Source organism: Opisthorchis viverrini (genome assembly GCF_000715545.1).
Source record: "Opisthorchis viverrini unplaced genomic scaffold opera_v5_112, whole genome shotgun sequence".
NCBI classification, from domain to species: Eukaryota; Metazoa; Platyhelminthes; class Trematoda; order Opisthorchiida; family Opisthorchiidae; genus Opisthorchis; species Opisthorchis viverrini.
In genome coordinates this window covers 1,124,209-1,144,745 of record NW_008751770.1, presented here as the reverse complement: position 1 = coordinate 1,144,745, position 20,537 = coordinate 1,124,209, and positions in this window count along the sequence as shown.

Here is a 20,537-nt window from a genome sequence, read left to right as displayed (position 1 = left end):
CATTCTTAAGGAGTTGGGTTTGAGGTGATATTTTACGATCAAGTGTTGCCCGGCTTCCTCAGATGTGTAGTTCCAGTGTTATAATTAAGAGTATGGTGGTACAAAGTAACCCAGCGGGCCTCAGTTGAGGAGGGTGCAATCCTCTGTGGCGTTGTTCACATTACACTACCGTGAAAAAGCTGTCACAGTAAATTTGATGAGTCAGTTGATGATGCGGTTTGAATGAACCGAGGCTCAGTCGCTCGTAGTTGAACGTCTGTTTCAGAGGGATTGAAGGTTCTTGAGTTTTGTGTGTGATACCTACGGTTTCCGATAGGGACGATACAGTTTTACATTTCTCTTACACTTAGCGTCACTTGGAGAAATAATTCGTCACTGAGACTCTGGAATCCCTTCACACTACCATTTTTGTGGTGAGATCCACAAAGCAGATCACAACTGGCTGACCGGTTACTAGATTAATAGAGACCACGTGGAATCTCTGGAGCTTGTGTGTACTTGTACAAGTTTATCATTTCTCCATTATAGCTTCAAGCCAGACAGAAAAAAAGCTGCATAATATACTGGTTGGTATTAGACCTGTACTACGTTGGGAGCCAAACAATCGTCTGATATGTTATCACTTCTTGAAGTGTACAACCAGCCTAGAGAACCTGGCAAAGGCTTTTGTATCTATGTTACTTCCAGTAATGTTTCTAGGATGTTTTGCAAAGGATTTTGGTTTTTTCATCATTCAGAAAGGAAGAAAGAAAAGAGTGCATCATAGCGTCCTGTTAGGCGAACATATACTTGAGTGTCTGCTACCGGTTAGTTTTATACTTAACACGGTTCACGGTGAGAACGTAGCGAACTTGATGCTGCTCCTTATAAAGAAACTAATCGGTAATCATAAACATCCCAATGGTTTTGATGCTTCTGTTCGGCGTCAGCCTCCTGTTAAATCCTGTTGTCAAACGATTGCAATTGTTCTTCTCTATGTTCCCTAGCTGAATACACACTTTGAAATAGACTCCGTAGTTGTGTTGTAGTATTCCAGTTTCAGTCCGTTTCCGCATTTTCCAGATATCAAATGAGCGACTGCGGAATTAAATAAGAGCAATGTGAGTTCATCACAGGGACGTATATATAAACTCCTGCAAGCTGACTGTGATGATCATTGTTCTATAGTTTAAGGGTCACCATGAATTTAGTCATGACGGTTGTCGAAATGATGTGCTTTCTAACGATTACAGGGGCGACATAGTCCTTGCAAGCCTGAATGAAACCCCTATTTTATACGAGTAAAATGCTTTCGCTTGTTTTTTTACGGTAAAATCACTGTGCACTCTCCCGAACATTTATTATCCTAAATAAGGGAGTAATTTTGTATACATACTATGTGAGAGAAACAAGTTAAATCAACCATACAAAGAGCATCCTGAGCGAAACAAACAGCTATACACCCGTTGTATCCGCCTCGGATGTTTCGACTAATTTTAACTCATTTGTCTAATCTTGACTGGGCAGCATGTATCACTGCAGACCATAGTCCTTCATGTACAGATGACTGAACTAAATGACTTAACATCCACAGGAGTGGCGTAGCAACTACCAAGATTCACAATGCAAAACTCTTGCTTTTGAAACCATCGAGCCCTTCAAATATTCTTTACCGGGCGCTACCCATCTTTTGGGCTATATGGCAACTTGAATAGTGCATCAAATGCCAAATATTACATCCTATATGACCTTTTCGTAAATTTATGTTAGTTCTGCGAACTTGACGGTGTCGTTTTTTAAGAAACTTTAAATATCGCTTGTTTATAAGATATCCCTTCTATAGCAGATGTTCTGGGCAGACAACCTCTATAATCATTCATCGGATTGTCCTTTTTTGTGGGCAGGCAATATTTACGAGGTCGATTATATGTCATTTATAAGATATAACCTTAGATACGGTATAGAAAAAAAACATAGGCTCCTCTGATCGATTTACTAAACAATTCGTTCAGTTTCTCAGCCGGGCTTTTGTGTTCTTACACCCTTTTTCACAAACCAATAGGATGCAAATGTGTTTTGCATCGTGTTTTGTCGTAAACTTGTGTGAAGGAAATTATCGACGCCAGTTGATCAACACTGCCTCACCGATGACAGAAAAGCTGCTTATCGCAGCTCAGTTGATCTCAGTCATGTGTTCAAGACACATTTATGCAAGCAAAATCCTCATAATCTTGGTATTAGAATAACAAGACCGATCAGTGGGTACTAACTGACTATACGGCACGGTAGGTTTTTCTCACGACTGTCAGTAGATAAACATTAGTGGAATATCTGTGAACTTTTCCAGAAATTGGTGACCACTCAGCTGTACAGCCGCTTAACAGAGGAATTCAGGAAATTTTGCTGCAACCAATTTTGTTCCTCCAATTAACAATCGGCCTGGTCAGCACAAAACTGCTTCTACATGCTATTCAATCATCTTTGTTTATTTAGAAAATATGGGAGAAAGCAGCAGTTACGAGCGCCAAAGAAAAATGCCAGGTGAAAGTACAACAGCGACCGGTAATTTATGGATGACTTACAGAAACAGTGATATTAGAACCTAGGGCAGTAAAGACGAAGTAATGTTCAGTCTGGCTCAAAGCAAACAAATGCGACTCATAGCATGCTGCAGGGTTGTTCTCATTCAAGGTGAGACCGCTGCATTGTTGTTCACTAGAGGTCTACAAGAAGTAGATCGTCTGGTTTAGTGTGTAATAATAAATAATCTCTTGGATTTGTGGGCTTCTGTCGAGATATTTGATGTATTTAATGGTAAGCCTCCTTGAGTGAAGTAACGGAGATAACACAAAACACCACCACGCACCATGCCACACAGACGCAGATTGAAAAGCTGCACAGTCAAGTGCTGCAAAGTCCAGAGCTAACGCGAAATTTGAGCCGAAATGTATTTCGTCATCCAGTAGAAGTGACTTGTATTTCGCCTGCCTGCAATAAGTCTGGATTCAAGTGAAGGATTTTTCCGGATAACCGACAATTAATTAATTCCGGTTATCCGGAGAAATCGTTCACTTGAATCCAGACTTATTGCAGGCAGGCGAAATACAAGTCACTTCTACTGGATGACGAAATACATTTCGGCTCAAATTTCGCGTTAGCTCTGGACTTTGCAGCACTTGACTGTGCAGCTTTTCAATCTGCGTCTGTGTGGCATGGTGCGTGGTGGTGTTTTGTGTTATCTCCGTTACTTCACTCAGGAGGCTTACAATAATGATAATATTAGAACTAGAAACACTTGTTCAGCTGCTACTTTTTGGTTACTAGATCCCTTGTCACCTAAAGAATGCATGAGGATTGAGATACTGCCAGGTTACCCAGGTTCTCTACAATGAGTTAAATAGTTTAACGTTTCTTGGTCGCAAAGCTTTGATCTGAAAAAGAGAAGGTACTTACAAAACACCGGATAGTCTTGACGCAACATTATTTATAGTATACATATATATAAGACTACTGAAAACTCCACAATGCGCGACCGGTTTTGATCTATTTGGAGCTCCTGTTGGCAGCCACAATGTCCGCCGTTGGCGAATTACACTCTCACTAATTAAGCTGGTGTCAACAGCTTAGGTATAGGATTGTTGCAGAATCCGTCCTGCTTGGTTTTTTCCAACACCTGGAGTTTACCGACTCTCTACGACTTGTTGTTCACACTGAATGTGAGTCTTACAGACTCGTGGACTGTGTTTAGCTGAGGAATTCTAAGTGGGGCGTAAGCAGTCGTGGGGTGTCGAAAATTCTTCAGACACCCCAGAAGTAATATACTGTTGTAATAAGGAATATGGATAGCTCGGGTGTGCTGCGTGGTTGTTGGTCTGCTAGTCGAGCTTGGCAGCCGATTTGCGAAGGCTTCATCACCAATCGAGGTGACATCGTCTGTGAGTCGTCAACGCTGCACTGTTATCCAAAATGTCACGCCCACTGAGACGTTAGGCGGGAAAGTGATATCAAAAACTGTGAGGTGCTGTGGATACAAAAACCCTTCAGACAATGGTAAGAGTCTCCACAAGTGACTTTTGTGCCATGAATTTTCATGTTCTCTTGAAACAAGAAAGTTTGAATTATCATAATGAATCCGTTCACTTCAGGCTCCAAGCCGGGAAATTTGATCAAATGCACCATATTGAGCAAGGAACATTTATTCGTTGAGTCGAAAAGCAACAGACTGTCTCGCATAATAAGGTGGTTTCCAAAGGTAGTTTTCTTTGGAGAAAAATGGAGCAATTTGAGGCAATTCAACAGCCAGTTAATGCGTGATCACGTGGTGTGGATTCCGAGATTTTAGGACGATTGCAGGATGATTGTGAGCTAGTCACAATGCTGGTCGGCCGTTCGTGTCCAAAATTTTAATTGTCCCAACTACTGGGCAAGAAGTGTCCGGTTCGAAACTCCCTGGAGTTTCATGAGATGCACACTGCTGACGACTTCCAATAAGGGTGAAACGGCTGTACAAGGCCTGTCGGCTTTTAATCAAAAAATAGCTTCATCTGCAGGAATAAATCTCATATGGAAATTCCTAAATCTCATACTACCAACATTTCAACTTGGATCTAGTGAGTGCGTTTAAAGTGGCAAATTTGTATCCCCAAATCATGGGACTATTTAAAAGTTATAACCCTGCAGTTATACCTCCATTTGTGAGAATCGTGAATACAAATGCTGACTGTTGGTACCCTTATAGAGACACAGGGATGATTTCCATCTGTTCTTTATTAAAGAATGTCCAGTCCTGCCCAACCTCTATTACGCACCGAATAATTGGCTCCGAACCAGACCTACAAGAAAGGCTGTGTTTGTTAAACCGGTCTTTTCATTCTTGTTTCCATCGTTTTTCCTTCTCACTTTCCTTTACATTTTTAGAACATCCCCAGTCTGATTTCACAGCTGAGTATTCGGTCTTATCTGTCTTCTATTTATTGTTAGTAGGCGCGGAGTCCTTTGGTTTGAGATCTCACTTTTAAACCTTACGGTAGACAGTAAAACTCAAAAACTATAATCACAAAATGCCCGTATACTTAGAATCATGCTTGACCTTTTAGCCTGCCGTGTGTTCACCTGAAAGGTTCCGAAGATGCGATCTGGAATGCAACTTGGGGTAAACCGTCTTTTGACCTTTCGTTTCCGACACAAACATTCATATGTGGGTATGACACTCGCTTGGCTATATGATTATAAATAGCCTACCGTAAACGTCATATGTGCACCTTCAAATCACTGAACAAAACGCTTTGATCCAACATTTTGTTACAAGTGTCCTCAATGCTGCGCACGCATTTTGCCTGTTACCAGCCACCGACGTCATCAACAATAGTTCAGATTCATCACTTGAAGCCCGTGGATACCAATTCGAGGTAAAAATTGACCAAGTGAGTCACAGAAGTCGAACGAATGAAAGCAGCATCAGCGTTTTAGGATAATCATTTTTGTTCTTTGTTCTTTTTGTTCAATTTTTAATGTTCATTAAAACTAGGCCATGTTCGCTGTTCCGAATTATCATTTACCTGGTACAATAAACCGGCCTCAGAAAGTATTGTTACTTTGATACCTTATGCGCATGGCGTAAGGGCCTTCGGTCAACTTCTGAAACACGTTAAGTTTACCTATGGAATAGGCCAGATAGGATAGACGAATATCACCATTTTGACGCATATAAATGAAGAAAATTCACTCAGTGAACTTGGAGGCCGTCCTTCAAAGAACAAAACAAGAACATGCATGCTACCTCGTCTAAGCTGTGGCGCGTATATTGTTATCGTTCGATTGCCATTTTAACACCTTACTTAGCTCTACTCATAACGTCCATATCGGTACAAAGCGGAAACACTGAACGTGCGTGCTTAGTCTTACTCAGATTGCCCAAATGGCGTGATTTGTCTCACCGGAGGTGGCAGTTCACATTTCCCTCAATACTATATCCGCTCGACCACATTCTCTACAAGAATAAGGATAGTGTGGCGTTTAGTACCTTTATTTTACTTCCATTGTAACACCAGGTATTTCATCAATTGCGTAATCGTTTTTTGTTTGAATACGAGAAACTACAAAAAACACGCCCTTGTACAATTTCACATAATACAAGCGTGGTCACGTGCTTCAACTCTCTCTTCTGATTTCGCTCGCGCTTGCAGTGGTCATTCGCGAGTCTCATGTACTAACTGTGGTACCCAAAACATTTCAGACTATCTTCGGAATCTATTATATGTGGAAACTGTTCAGAAGAAGACCTCTGGACCAACACTATTGAATTATTGTTTATTCGCTGACCTGGGCCAACGACGAACTATTTTAAAGAGAACAATTGTTAGTGAGTCTGTTCCTTCTGACCTACTTATTTTTGTATACCCAACTTAGCGTAATTATTTTTATTACTTTGCCACACACTCCTGGTAAACTGACTTATTGGGTAGCCAGACCACTACAATAGCCACAATTGGAGAGGTTGTTCAGTGAGGTCCGTCAATCTCAGGCCGGGACAGTCGTACACAGTCAATGAATTACGAGTGATTGTTTCATCTCGTAAAGAGTGTAAAATTCACCTGCTTTTTGTAACACTGTGCTGGATGTGGTGGTCATTCAGTTACCACAGCACCGGTAGGCTGGTAACGAGGGGTTACTGATGTAGCTAGCCCACTTACTTCCTTGGCTTCAGTAACACACTCGAAGATTTTATCAGGCGGTCCCTGATCTTGAAGAAGCCGGTCGACTGAGCACTGTTTATCCTCAATGATATACAGCTGGTCAGTTTAAGCACGAGCCTAGGTCTAAACACGAATAGACATACTGCCATTCAAGATGCTTTCAAAATAGATAAGCCTAGATTGCAAATCGGCTGACCTATTGTCCCAAAACTGGTTGGGTTTTTAACAACCTGCAATGTCTCACTGTTACTGCTTCAACGATTGACCGCCGTTTGAAAAGCCATCGTCACCGCTTTGGTCTATTGTTTATTCTATGTATGCAGCCTGTTTTCGCCATCAAACGTAAAAAATGACGCATAAGACAAACACAACAGGTAAGCGTTTGTTTTGTGAAACAACCTGCTTTTATTAGACTTTCAGTTGCGGAAGGTGGGAATGTCCTTCCTTCAATAACCAAAGGATAATTTGCCACTTTACTTGCAGTATTTCACACACTGTCAAATTTTGCAAACGAAGTTGAATAAATAACTCATGGGGTTGGGGATGAACGCGGCACTGGACTTGGATACTCACGACATCCAACAATGTTCTTGGGGTAATCGTTTTACCGATAATTTAGGTCTTTTTTATTCAAGTTTAACTCAACGTAGAGAGCTAAATAGCTGATCTGTTTCTCACAAACACTTAACTCGTGCAGATACAAACTACTAATGCCAGGGTGACAATTTGGGAACAGAGAGTTACAAAGTATTCGTCTTAGAAACTCAAAAATCTTTCCGCTAACTGTAGGCTAGACGTGCGGGTTGTATAGCACTTCCGAAGCTCTTTTTCATAAAATCTGCAAATGCAGACAGTTATCGACACGCACTTGGAAGAAATTTATCCTATACAGCCAAGACATTTTAGTGAAACCGCTAGCATCTCGAACAATTTGGGAACAGAGAGTTACAAAGTATTCGTCTTAGAAACTCAAAAATCTTTCCGCTAACTGTAGGCTAGACGTGCGGGTTGTATAGCACTTCCGAAGCTCTTTTTCATAAAATCTGCAAATGCAGACAGTTATCGACACGCACTTGGAAGAAATTTATCCTATACAGCCAAGACATTTTAGTGAAACCGCTTAGCATCTCGACAATGATAGCACATGATATCTAGTTAACCAGGGCCGCACCAGACAGTAACTTTCATCTATACTAGTTTGCTGCTAAGGGAAATGTTTGTAACTCAGTTTGCCGCTGGCCGAGTTTGACACTGTGATCACAATGTGCAATGTACAGTGAACAGAACAATGGCCACATGCACATTTTTGTCAAGTTCGTTAGAGGAATATTATAGCAGGGTGACATCATTTCAATCCGTCTGTCGCTGTCCTAAATGCCATCGAAAGAACACGCATCGCAGGCTTCAGGGTGTTGACAGCTATATAAATCATGTACTATAAGTTCAAAAGACAGCAAGATCCATCGATCTCGGAAAAAGCCATTGTAGTCTTATTTGAACAATACCGTTAACAACGGTGGCCAGATAAGCCACGATGTCCAAATCATAATTGCAGCACAGAACAATTTTCGGTGTAGCTCATTATATTCTTATGCTTCCCACTCAAAATGTTTAGTACTTCTTCTGCCCCCTAGAAGGAAAGAATTCATCCATAGGGTACAAAAGCTTCAGGCACATCTATAATTTGTTGTATAGCGGCAAACTTTCCTGGAAGAGCTATATTATCAGACTCATAGTCGGCTCTCACAAGCCTAAGACTTTTGCATATATTACCAATGCGTAAAATGCTCCTGCCGTGCGATTCGTGAACCCGGGGTATACGGTGCAATGTTATAGCTGAGAATCCATAAATTATGTGGGCTTTGGCCAGTGGGAGCCGTTAGAAACAGACCAGATCTGATGAGTACGCGCTGAAACAAGAAGCGTTTGCAAGTATCAGGCTGATCTGCAAAAGCTATTATCACAATAACTGTGCATTCATAACTCTCGAACAAACTGTGATTTTACTAATTTTCTTGCTGACTTATCAGTGGGTTTGATTAGTATCTGCACTAATAAAACCTACAGAGTGATCGGTGTCCGTGAATAATTTAGGCCTGAAAATAGCTTAGAACTGGCAAAAGACTCAAGATGATATCAGTGGACATTCAACAACGTATAGTCTGAACTCCGGACCTGATACAGCCTTTACAGAATTGTCGGTGCTGAGCGCATTTCTTTATTTCACTAATGGATGTCATATATCTCTACGGCATTTGCCCGGTGCATTTTCTATATCTTCAGGCGTGTATATTGATTAAAAGATTCGAAAGGTACTGCAGTACAAATATTTTTAATGGTGCTTAGCTGGCCTCGCCTCGAACAGTTCCACATTAACTAGACTATATACTGTAGAGATGTCGTCCTGCAAGTGAAGCCAATCTATACTGAAAAGCCGAGAAGCACTACAACTGTTTCATCCTTATTGGGAATCATCAGCAGTGCGCATCTCACGAAACTCCGAAGGGTCTCGAACCCGCGACCTCCGGGCTAGCAGTTTGAGCACTTAACGGTTCGGTCACGAGTGGCTGATCAGCAGTATGATTAACTCGCACTTAGACAGGATATAGCGCCGCTCATCGTTCAATCACGGGATCCACATCACGCGGTCACACGTGTTGACTGGCTCCTCGAGCAACTTACAGGACGAAATCTCCACAAAAATCCCGAATCTCCTCACACTACTCACGGACTATTTACTTTTGGTTTAGTGGGAAATCTCTTTGCACATAAACGACCGGGTTCCCTTGTCCTATACGACCTCTTAAGTACAAATGACCTATCTTAATGCGTTTATCTTCAGTTCGCGTTGTGAATTTCACATCATTTAGGGTGCTATTATTACTCATTAGAACAACGGCGCCATGAGAAAAATTTGGATCTGCAGAAGAGAATAGGTACTGGAAAATTGTGAATAGGAAAGAACTTTCAAAAGATATATAGAAGATTTAGGTGATCCGGGGCCATTCACCTGCGGCATGTTCTCATTTTCTTATGTGACAATACTGTGAGTCTACCTTCAAGGTGTTCAAAATGTTTAAAATGCCTTGCCAAATTTGAGTTCCTGCTGTTCAGAAAATTAGCACACAACCCACAAATTCAGGATAGAATAGGAACGCCTAGTTGCAGTTATAGTTTCAGAATGCATGAAAAACATACATGAAGCGGGACAAAGTGTTCAAGATAGCTCTAGGCTTGATCGTTTCGATGAAATCCGTCCGAGGGATTTATATCCGCCATGAACGTAAGTGGTTGTTGGTAAACGATGCTCATGCAAATTATCTTGAAATCTGGACCAAGGTCAGGCGCGATTAGTTGAATCCGAGTTTGTATACTACGTATGGTGAATTTCCTTCAGTATATCCTAAGTTTGCATCTGTAATTAACGTCTTTCTGTCCCGTACCACAACCAGTTGACTACTTTCAAGGACTTCGCATTAGCTGGTTTTATTTTAAAAGCAAATACATCGTATCTTATATCTTATATATATCTTGTATCTTTTACCCGTATAACCCAGAAACAAATGTGCCGAATGTTATCGTATTTATTGTTGGAATGAAGGACTTTCACAGGCGGTGTGCGGTAACCTCAAAGTTTTATTCTAAACTAATATATTTTTTATAGATGGAGCTGATTCAGCAGTTCATTTACTAGACGAATGGAAAACCAGACAGGTTTGCTGCAAGCTCCGTATTTACAAATAATGGTTGGCGTGTTCTCAATAAATAAGCAGGTAACTTCAGATTATCGTAATGAATTTTTCAAAGTATTTTTAGCATATATAAGTACAACGATAAAGCTCTAAAATGGAACATTCAAAAGTATGTGAAATAACAATTCAAAAATCTGAGGCAACCATTAAACTAAAAACAAATTGGTAAAAGCGCTCAGCATTTATTAGTTTTTAGAGTAATAAACAAGTTTACTTACCTTTATTCTTGTACTTTGAAAATATTGCTGCAAGTTCTTTAGATGTGCTAGCTACATTCAGGAACATTCTGATCAGTATTTCAATTTCTGGCAGCGGCAACTAAAAAGTTGCTTAATTGCTCATCGGTAAAGGTTAGTTTCCTGATATTTGAAGACTAAAACGTTTTGGTGAAACAATGTTGCCAAAATCACCAGATATTTTTCAAACTCACATTAATCACTTTTGCAAATTCAAACGTTGGGAATTCTGTTGGAAGTTTCTTGCGAAATGGAATTCGGTTCTGTTTTTACACGTACCTGCAAACTTTAATTTAAGCTGATATTCAAACTGATGGCGAAGGAAAATTGTGCTGCTTTTTGACAAAAATCTCTCCCCTTCAAATTCACTAAATTACTTTTGCCGGGACAGCTATTTTAGTAAAACAGCATGTGATTCAGCCCAAAAAGTGCAACCATCTCGCGATAGCGGTTGGCGTGTGCACTACGCTTGCAGATTTATTTCACTATCCACATGTAAGTGCATCTAACCTCATGCGCACAAAAACTGACTACAAAAATGTGAAGAAGAAATGTACCGTATAAGACAACTTTATCGTATCAACAACACCAGTTGAATGACTACTTCACCGACGAGTTAGTATCATTCGGAATAACCACTCACAAAAACGATTATGTGCGTTCCAGTACCATAGAATAGGTTATACAAATTTGCCCGATGTTTGAAGCTGTATACTGATTTGAAAACGATCAGTGCTGTAAGGTATGACCACCTGGTACATAATACCAAAATTGTTGATTAGCAACCCAGGAAAGAAATTATTCGTTCATACTTTTAACTCTGGAAGAATCTGGGTGCAGATTATTTTTCACTTCCCATCGCGATATTTACCATTCAATACAACTACACAGTTTACTAAATTCTCTAGAACCTTTCATAGAATCATCGCTTGGAACTTCGGCATAACGCACCCCGATGATCCGGCGCATACATATGTGTTCTATTCACAAAGTCCAGAATAGACGAATTTCACTTCAGGTGCCAGATCAACAGAATTTTACTCTCTTATAAAGAACATTGCCTACCTTTACTGTACTGCTTATTTCGAGTCTCTCCGTGGAAATATGGCTGGCTGATTTTTCAGTATAGAGGCAGCAACGGTATTCTGCCTCACACTTTAACTTTAATCTGTTTGAAAAGTAGATAACCACAAATTCCAGCGAATCCTTTTCTCGGGCCACCAAAATAAACTACCTAATTAGAAACTGGAACCTAATGTGGTATAAAAGAGCCTAAAAATACACTTCACACGAATCAACATCGCACTGTTTGTCCACGATATAAAATTTCTTTAGGAAAGCGCTCCCTTTGATAATTTTTCAGTGTAGCGCTTTTTTAAAATAGCAGCCCTATATGAGTCCATTGCAACCTGTTCGTTTGCCTCGTAAACGAAACTTGGCTCGGTTATAATCGACTGCTTCTTGTTCATCGTCGGTAATCCGTTGTTCACTGGCCACTTAGCGTAGCAGTAGAAACTACTGAGGAAATGTCAGGATGACCGATCCTGCCAGACCAGTGATTCACAAACATTTCCTTGTGATTTGTTTTTGTAATGCCCATTGGTTGTCAGCCACCATAATCCTGCAACCCCCTACTTCGCCACAGTTTCACACTGTCGTTCGATAGAATTAATTATCCTTGTACATTCCGATCCAGCTGCTGGCAAACTCAGCAATGAAATCTCGCTCATTTTTCATTTCCCTATTTTTAGTTCTCAATGTGATTGGCACACATCGTTGAGCCGTTGAAAAAACATGTTTTTCAGCCTTTATTTTGGCAGTTCGACGTTTGACATTGTTGGTGCTGCCATACGGCGCTGTTGAAATGGTCTTACGTCATGGCGTGTATAGTGGCGGGAAACCTTGCCCCTATGTATGAAAGACAGCGTTAGAATGGCCACAGCCTGAGTATTTGCTGGCCAAGAATAAATGACAAGATATGCATGGATACATCACCTAAGCCTAATTCATTCGGTGGCATTTTCCCTGTGTATGTCAAACTGCTGAGCGTACCTTAGCTTAAGGTTTTGTTATGAGACAAATTGTACAAAACCCTGGTCAGGAATTTGTTAGTACATCTTTACTGACGATTTCTTTTATAAATGAACTCTCAAGGCTGGAAAAACTCCTGGCTGGTGATTCAGCGAAATTTATGGGCTAACGTTTTAATATTTACTGGAAAGCTCCGAAAGGTTAGAGTAACAAAAATGCTAATAATGTGACACAAGAAGATCCCATTTATGCATCTTGTTTATGATATTCTTCAGATGACCAAGCCGTGCGAAGCTCGTCGTGGAATCCAAGTTAATGCATGCGAAAATTGATGTTCAGGTGAAAAATTTGATTGACCGAACTTCCTCGACTCCACCTACCTATTAGGCGTCAACAAGAGCGAAGTCAGTCATTGGCTGTAGAAACGTACCAAGCAACCTCATGAGTGGTGCGTCACTTCTAGAAAATATATTGTAATATTTCAAATATCGTGCCAACTGGAAGACAAAGTGGATTGTGGTCAGTAAACTTACGTCAAGAATAAAATAAAACATGGGTTTAAGAAAGTCCCCCGTAAACACCAGAGTGATTCGCAAGAGTTTGTTGAGTAAAATGTGGACAATTTGTGTTCAGGTAGAACATAAAACGGATTAAAATGTGAGGTTGATATCGACCTGATGAATCTCAAGAATGGCTTAATCAGCAGTAGAAATTTGGAGAGTCTTCAGCAACTTCATGTGGGTAAAGTTGGGTCAAAAATGCTTATGCTCTTCCTATTATGCTAATTGCACAGGCTGCACCGGAAGGAGAACAGAAGTACGCAAATTACCGGCAGTATCTACACACTTCTGGTCCCACAAAAAGATATTATTTATGCGCCTTCACGGAAATGTTTTAAAGCCCGATATACATAAGTTATGTTATCTTATACAGCCATATGAGTGTTATTTTCCCCGACTAAATTCGCATCATTATATCTGCCACACTGAAGTCTGATTGAAGTTTAATTTAGTTTAATTAATTAATTCGCTAAATTCCGACAAATTTGTCAGCTAGTTCATGCCGTAACTGAAGTTTGGTCTCAGCTTAGCTTAGTTTGGATCAGTTTATGGGAAATTTTACAGTCAGAACACAGCGTAGCTAGGTACTCTGCTTTTGACAAGTGACAGCTCAACATTGTTCTCTCCGTATTCTGTCAACTTGATTAATACTTAAGCTCAAATTCTTCATGCACTTCAACGTGAAGAAGGCTAAACTGATATTTAGTTTGCGAGCACGTTTCAGTTATTTTCGCGGATTGCGAAATGTATATCAAAGTGGTCGACATTTTTCATTATAAAATGTTTGTCATAGGCTATTGTTGGTCGTGAGAATCATGATACAGTATGAAACTTTTATGAGAGGCAACATTCGCTGACAACGGGGATGATTCTTTTCGTAAATTGACCCTACTGTGAGGTTTTACTTAAGTCATGAAAATGTAGCCGATGGTTCAAAACGCATTTTCCACTGAGACGTCGGTGTTTGTTTGGCTAGATGCTCATCTTCACGAAAGATCAACATGGTGATCGTTGATAGTGATCTTTATCAAATTTTACACCGAAAATGAGGGTCAAGTCAACTCCCAATATTTTATATGCGCGCCACTAAAGTTTCTCACTGATCATTCTGGGCTTTCATTGGGAGGGGATTTATTTGGTAAGACAAAAACTTTGTAAGGTTATAAGTCAGTTGAACAATGGAAATAAAAGATGACCATCTCAGTCCACCACAGACATACCGCAGCATATAAAAGATGGCTTGTATGATTCTCATTAGTTATGCAACACTACTGGTTCACATCAAAAGTAAACGCCGGTCAGATAATAAGTATAGTACTTGACATCGCTTCTAAGCCACTTCTATTTTTGCAAGATAATGAACAGATGCAGTCAATGTTCGAATCAATTCTGCTGACAGCCACAAATATCAGATAAACGATTTATACCTGCCCAAGGTAGTATGCTGATTATTCTTGCGGACTTGTTCCAAGATTGAATCACTTACGAAGTTAGGCTACATGACCCCACAGATTGTGCGCAACTTTACAAAGCCAGACATTGTAAAAATTATCATTTAACGGCCTTGTGAAAAAGCAAGGTGCACTCGGCACGTGCTTCAACCAGGCACGGTCAACCCATTGATCATACTGTGCAAACACCTTCGTCCGTTTATTGCCAGAGTATTCGGTCCTACAGATCGACAATCAGTTTCAGGCACAAAATCACTTAGTAATAATAAAGCTGGTAAGCCTTTGTGAGAAGTAATCAGCATTTGCCAAACAAGAAGATTGCCAAAACTGGAAGATGAAACGTTCGTGCGCTCTATGAGATCTAGTGGATTAAGCACTGAGGGTGAAAAAACCCGCGAACCCATTTGAGCAACGATTATGAATCACTTAGAATAGCCCAAAAACACCTATATACATTCTGGCGCATAAGTAGCTAGGGCTTCCTCTTATCGGATCTCAGTTCACTTCGCTGATCAAGGATCGAGTGATGCGACTTCAGTATTTTTGATGATTATCTAAATTCGATTTTATGGCGAATCAGTTTGGTACCTTAAGTGTGTGCCACTAAACTAAAAGTGCGGTAAGACACCCCTAGGCTTGAACCTGTTTTGAAAGTTCATATTTAACCCGTTTCCCACTCTTTTGAGTGAGTAAAAAGTAGTCGCACTATTTGCACAAGGTATTGGGTAAAGTGAAATCGTCCTCCAATCCCAACTACAACAGGCCGCTTACTCCATGACTGTGTTCGTGATAGCCAAGTCATCATTCCATTCCATAGTACTAACCTTGTCCTATGAGCTCAGACAATAACCACTGATTTTCAACTGAAGAGTTTGACAGAGTGAACTAGCAAGACAATCGAAGACGACATGACACACGAAAACGATGGATACTTGTGTTAAGCAGGCCATTCTTTCGCATTGTACCAGTAATTTACTGGTATTCCCTGATTTTTAATTGCGCTTTCGTCCTGTGACTCCAGTCAATGCGGGGAAGTCAAGAATCACACCATAACTGTTTCATCCTCATTAAAACCCATCAGCAATGCATATCTCACGAAACGCAAAGCATCAAAACCATGACCATCTGGCCAATGGCTGAAGGATGAACTCTTTGGTCACAAGTGGTTGAGAAGCAGTTGGATTAGCTCTCAGACGGGATGTAGAACCACTCATCACCCAACCATGTAAATCATAGTTCGTGATCACATGTTGATCAGATGCTCTAATTATGAGTTCTCAGATGGAAGCTTCACTCATCTTAAGAAATTATTCTTCCTCTGGGCCAGTGATGGTAGTGCTCTGAGATCAGGTTTTTTTCACTGTGAGGTTGCCGCACAACTAATTTAATTACTGTCGTTTCTATAACATTCCAAGGCCTTTGTCGACCACATTCTCTGCTGATAGAACGCACTTAAAGATACCAAAAAGACAAACTGTGGTACAGTCACAAGACACCTCGTGTCAGGTCCTATTTCATTAAGGTCATGTAAAGTTATACAAACCAATGGCGTTTTTGTCTATTACTGTTACGCTTCGCACTCTGATTTAACCGGAAGAACAATCTCATTTGCGCGCAACTTTTCTTCTGACGGCAGAAATAAATGAATCCAGCTGTCACCTGTTTATAATCGTCAGCTTCAAACCGCCTCATCTTCCAGTTCGTACAACATTCGGAATATCATAATACGTTGTTGTTCAGAGGCAACACATTCCTAATAATGCTGCCGAAAACTCTTCGACAGCCCACAACAGGTTTAGCTATTCTTCCAGCTCATCAGGTAGGCGCAATTCGCGGGGTTGCGGCAACCTCATGTTCTTCTCGAACCAAAATCGCACCAAATCCGACAAATGCATTCATTTATAAGCAGATTTGGTTTTGACAGGAGACGCAATTTAATCTTGCTGAATCTCCCGTTTGAGACAGTGCCTTCAGCAACCTTATGGGTAGTGTGGTAAATATAGAAAAAATTATTGATCTCGTTCAAACTAGAGTCGTCCCCTTTAGAGACCACAAGAACCAATCAAAAAAGTGGCCTCCAATTAAGACACGTGAGGTAGAAAAACATTTAAAAACCAGTAAAAAACACTATACTCCCTTTATAGATGGAATATACCCAAGTTGGTTCTTTCGTAGGTGGGTCAATGTCACAGACAAAGGGAATCCAATGCTAATTATGAAGACTTTCCTTTTGTTCCGCTCATCTTTGTGACTTATTTAAACGAGCTAAATACAATGTCTTTGTTCATCAGCACTTAGTGCCATACAAAATGAAGGTTGATCTTAGTTGAGGTGAGGACCTTCCAGAAGTCCGTGAATGGGAATTACGGTAGGAATTTTGACATTTTACTGGTAATCACTTTCTAGGTTGTCGTTCCGCTTCTACTTTAAGATGGACGAACTGTTGGTGACAATATTCCTGGAATTTTTGAGCAACCAACTTTTTTTCATTCGCTCTTGTCCCAAGAGTCCTACCTCTGTCTCCAAACAATGAGTTAGTCAACTAGTTGATGAGAAAATTTTGGAGCACAGGACCCGAATATTGTTCCTGTTGGAGCAAATTGGTGGGGCGTAACCTTAGCCGTGCCAAAGATCCAGTAAATGTGGAATGCATGTTAGCCCTTGTCCTGCAGCACTTAGAATATACTCTGTAGACGGACAACAGTGGAATTCGTTTTTCATGATGGCTCGAACTACGATCAACTGACTGTCCCAGCTTAGTCAGCTGGTTGCATCGTTTGTCAGGATTCCCAGTGGGACGAAGCCGGCGGCGCTAGAAAGACTGCTGTGCGGTTTTTCACTGTTTGTACGTACACATCGGTTTTGTGGAATTCGTGTCTAAATCACCATTTCGAATATCCCTCTGCCGGTGTTGTGGATTTGACTCTCTTTGCACATCTAATGTGTCCCAATATGGGCGACATACTAATCACTTTGGCTTGTCGTAGCCGAAATGACGCGCCAAAAAAGGACGATGTTCCAAACAAAATATGATTTGAGTACGAATTTACGAATCCCAGAACTACCTACATTTACGAACAACACAACTGTGATAGCAGTTTTTATATTTTGTGCCAAAAAAACTGACACATAATCCGGGATTGAGCGAACACTTTGATTTATTGCCAAAATAGTGGCGAACGCCCTCGCGTCAATTTTAGTTCGACTGGCTCTCCTACAGTCTGAAAAATATATCATATAAAAACAGCTTTGACGTTTCTTGTTTCCCCTAACAGAGGCATTCCTTGTATCTGTTTTTGTAGCCCTGCTGGGTGCAAATAGTCGTGCTTTTCTATCCCTTGTTCCCAAAGACAACTGGACTGCACTTTTGGTCATTCACGTGCTAACGTTACACACAATATTTTCGGTTGTCAACCCAAGATTAGCAAATGTGATCCTATCACACTGTTTCCGTGACTTGATATGTCATAGCCACATCTCAACTATAGCGGATTATATTATCCCGGCAGCCATTTGAGACAGTTCATATAGAAATCTTGTATTGTTTTTCCTCTGCTGGTTGATCACTTGAAGCCAACGCGGACCTGGGTACAAGTAAATAGTATCTGAAAAGCAAGAATAGTGTAAATTCTACTCTACTAATTGCAGTGAAACTGCATTATAAGAGCATACTGAGATCGTGCTGGCTGATCGTGCATGGAAGTGTGTCACAATCAAAATGCGCTTGATTCAGTCGTGCTCTTACAAGACTGGATAACAAGAATGTTGGTCAGAACTGTACAGAACAAAACAAATGTCTCTAAGTTTTTTTTTAAATTTCATAACGTTAGTAAAAGTGCCTAGCTCAGTCGAAAGCAAGTCGATGGTGTGTGTGACTGTATTGTCGACGAAAAATCTGGTGGAATTCGACCACTGCATACCCACGTCTGGCCTGTTGTGGAGGGGAACTTTACGGCATCGACCAACATGTTTGGTATTTATTTACATCCCTAAGAATGATGTTCAATTACAATTGCGTGAGTTGTCGCACTGGCAATCCTTACAGGCTGTGGGAGATTTCCCAAGCTTTGGGTGTCTTTCCCACAGCCGTGGAAAGGAATTAAGCAGAGTTGCTACAGCCAGGAGTAGCGGCCATTTAAGTTCAGCGCGGTACGCTGTTTATAGTTGCTGGCCCACGAAGGAATATAGCCCCCATTCCTATGATCCGACTGTCAATTCATATATGCCGTGGAGTCGCACGATAGAAGTCCTCCAACCAGCATTTTTCCACGACTTTTTCCACGTTGATTAGGTGCCTTCACTGACAGATACAAACTACCGCTATTTTGGGAATCCCACATCCCATGTCTGTGTTGCTACATAAGATGGACTGGAGTATTAGGCATTAACTTTTCGACGATACCCCGGTACCGTTCCTTACAAACGGTACTTGTCCTAAGGCGATTTGCTGCCTAATGAAACCAGGTTCATTTTTATCGCGTTCCATAAGTCTGAAAAACAATAAACCGCAAGAAAACATGCGGCAAATGAGAGATTTTCCCAATAGCTGTGGAGATTATAGCGCTAACGCATCATCATACTTCATCATCCCAGATGACGAAATAAGTAACGCACAGTACATTTAAGATCCTACAAAATGTTTGCGCCTCCATCACAAGGATCAGGTTTTCAAGAGCAGTTTTCGTGAAAGGTAAAGCTTTATTTTAATCCCATTTTCTAGAGGTGCCCTTATCAGCCAGTGATCGAATATTGGTCATGCTACTCAAATAATGCACATTGTGGATTGGGGCCCTCGCTCAGTGTCTTCCAAAATGGCAATCTGATCTGCATGCACATTTTTTAGCATTTTTCAGTCAGTCAGGACTAATTTCAGATGGTTACGATCAAAGTGCATATATATATATATATATATATATATATATATATATATATTTACGCACAAAATATGAAAGTATAGTGGACTACATAAGAGTAGCATATGGTGTTGTTAGATATAATATGATGCCAAGAAGGATGATGCCAGTTCAGGATAGTGTATTGTAGTATAGCACAGTGCATGGTATAGCATGGCATAGTATAGATGACTCACTGCTACCGCTCAGAAGTCATCCAACACAAATAGTCTCTATAGGTTCCATGAAGTGAAAACACGTATGTACGATAATTCAGTACAATGGAAGCACATATAGAAAAGTCTTCATTATTCGCAGCCTACAAGGTCAAGATAAAGCAAACGAAGCTCAGTGGTCAGTGATTTATCACCCGGAAAAGCTGAACCTATTTATATCTGATAATGTTTCATCCGATTCAACGATATTGAACCGATCCTGATCAGAAAAATAAATAGACTTATGTAAATCCTCAGCATTCATGTTGGTCCACAGCCCCATAAAACTTGTCCCTTTTACCAAGGCCCCATCGTCCGCAAAACGGTGCTAGTATATTCGCTGATTCTGCAAATCAATTAGATTTCGAATGGTAAAATATCTCAGTAAGGTTGTGAGTCGTCAGGTTGTGATACTTCATGGCTCACCGGTTCGATGGTGATATCAACCGGGTGCAGGTGTATAACAAACGAGCTGTCATTTAAACAAGCAATCGTGGGTTGCCATATCATTATTGACAAGTTCTTGAGAACCTTTCACTTAAGCTCATCTGTGACAGCATGCAATTAACGATCTTCACGCCTGGACCGAAGCAGCTGCCTTCAGTAGGTTTGAGGTAATCTAGCTCAATGGAAACTTAGGCACCGCTGCGACAGTTTATGTTCTCTATTCTGTTCGAACGTTTCAACCAGTTTGCATCAGTGTATCAGGTCAAACTTTGGCTCAAT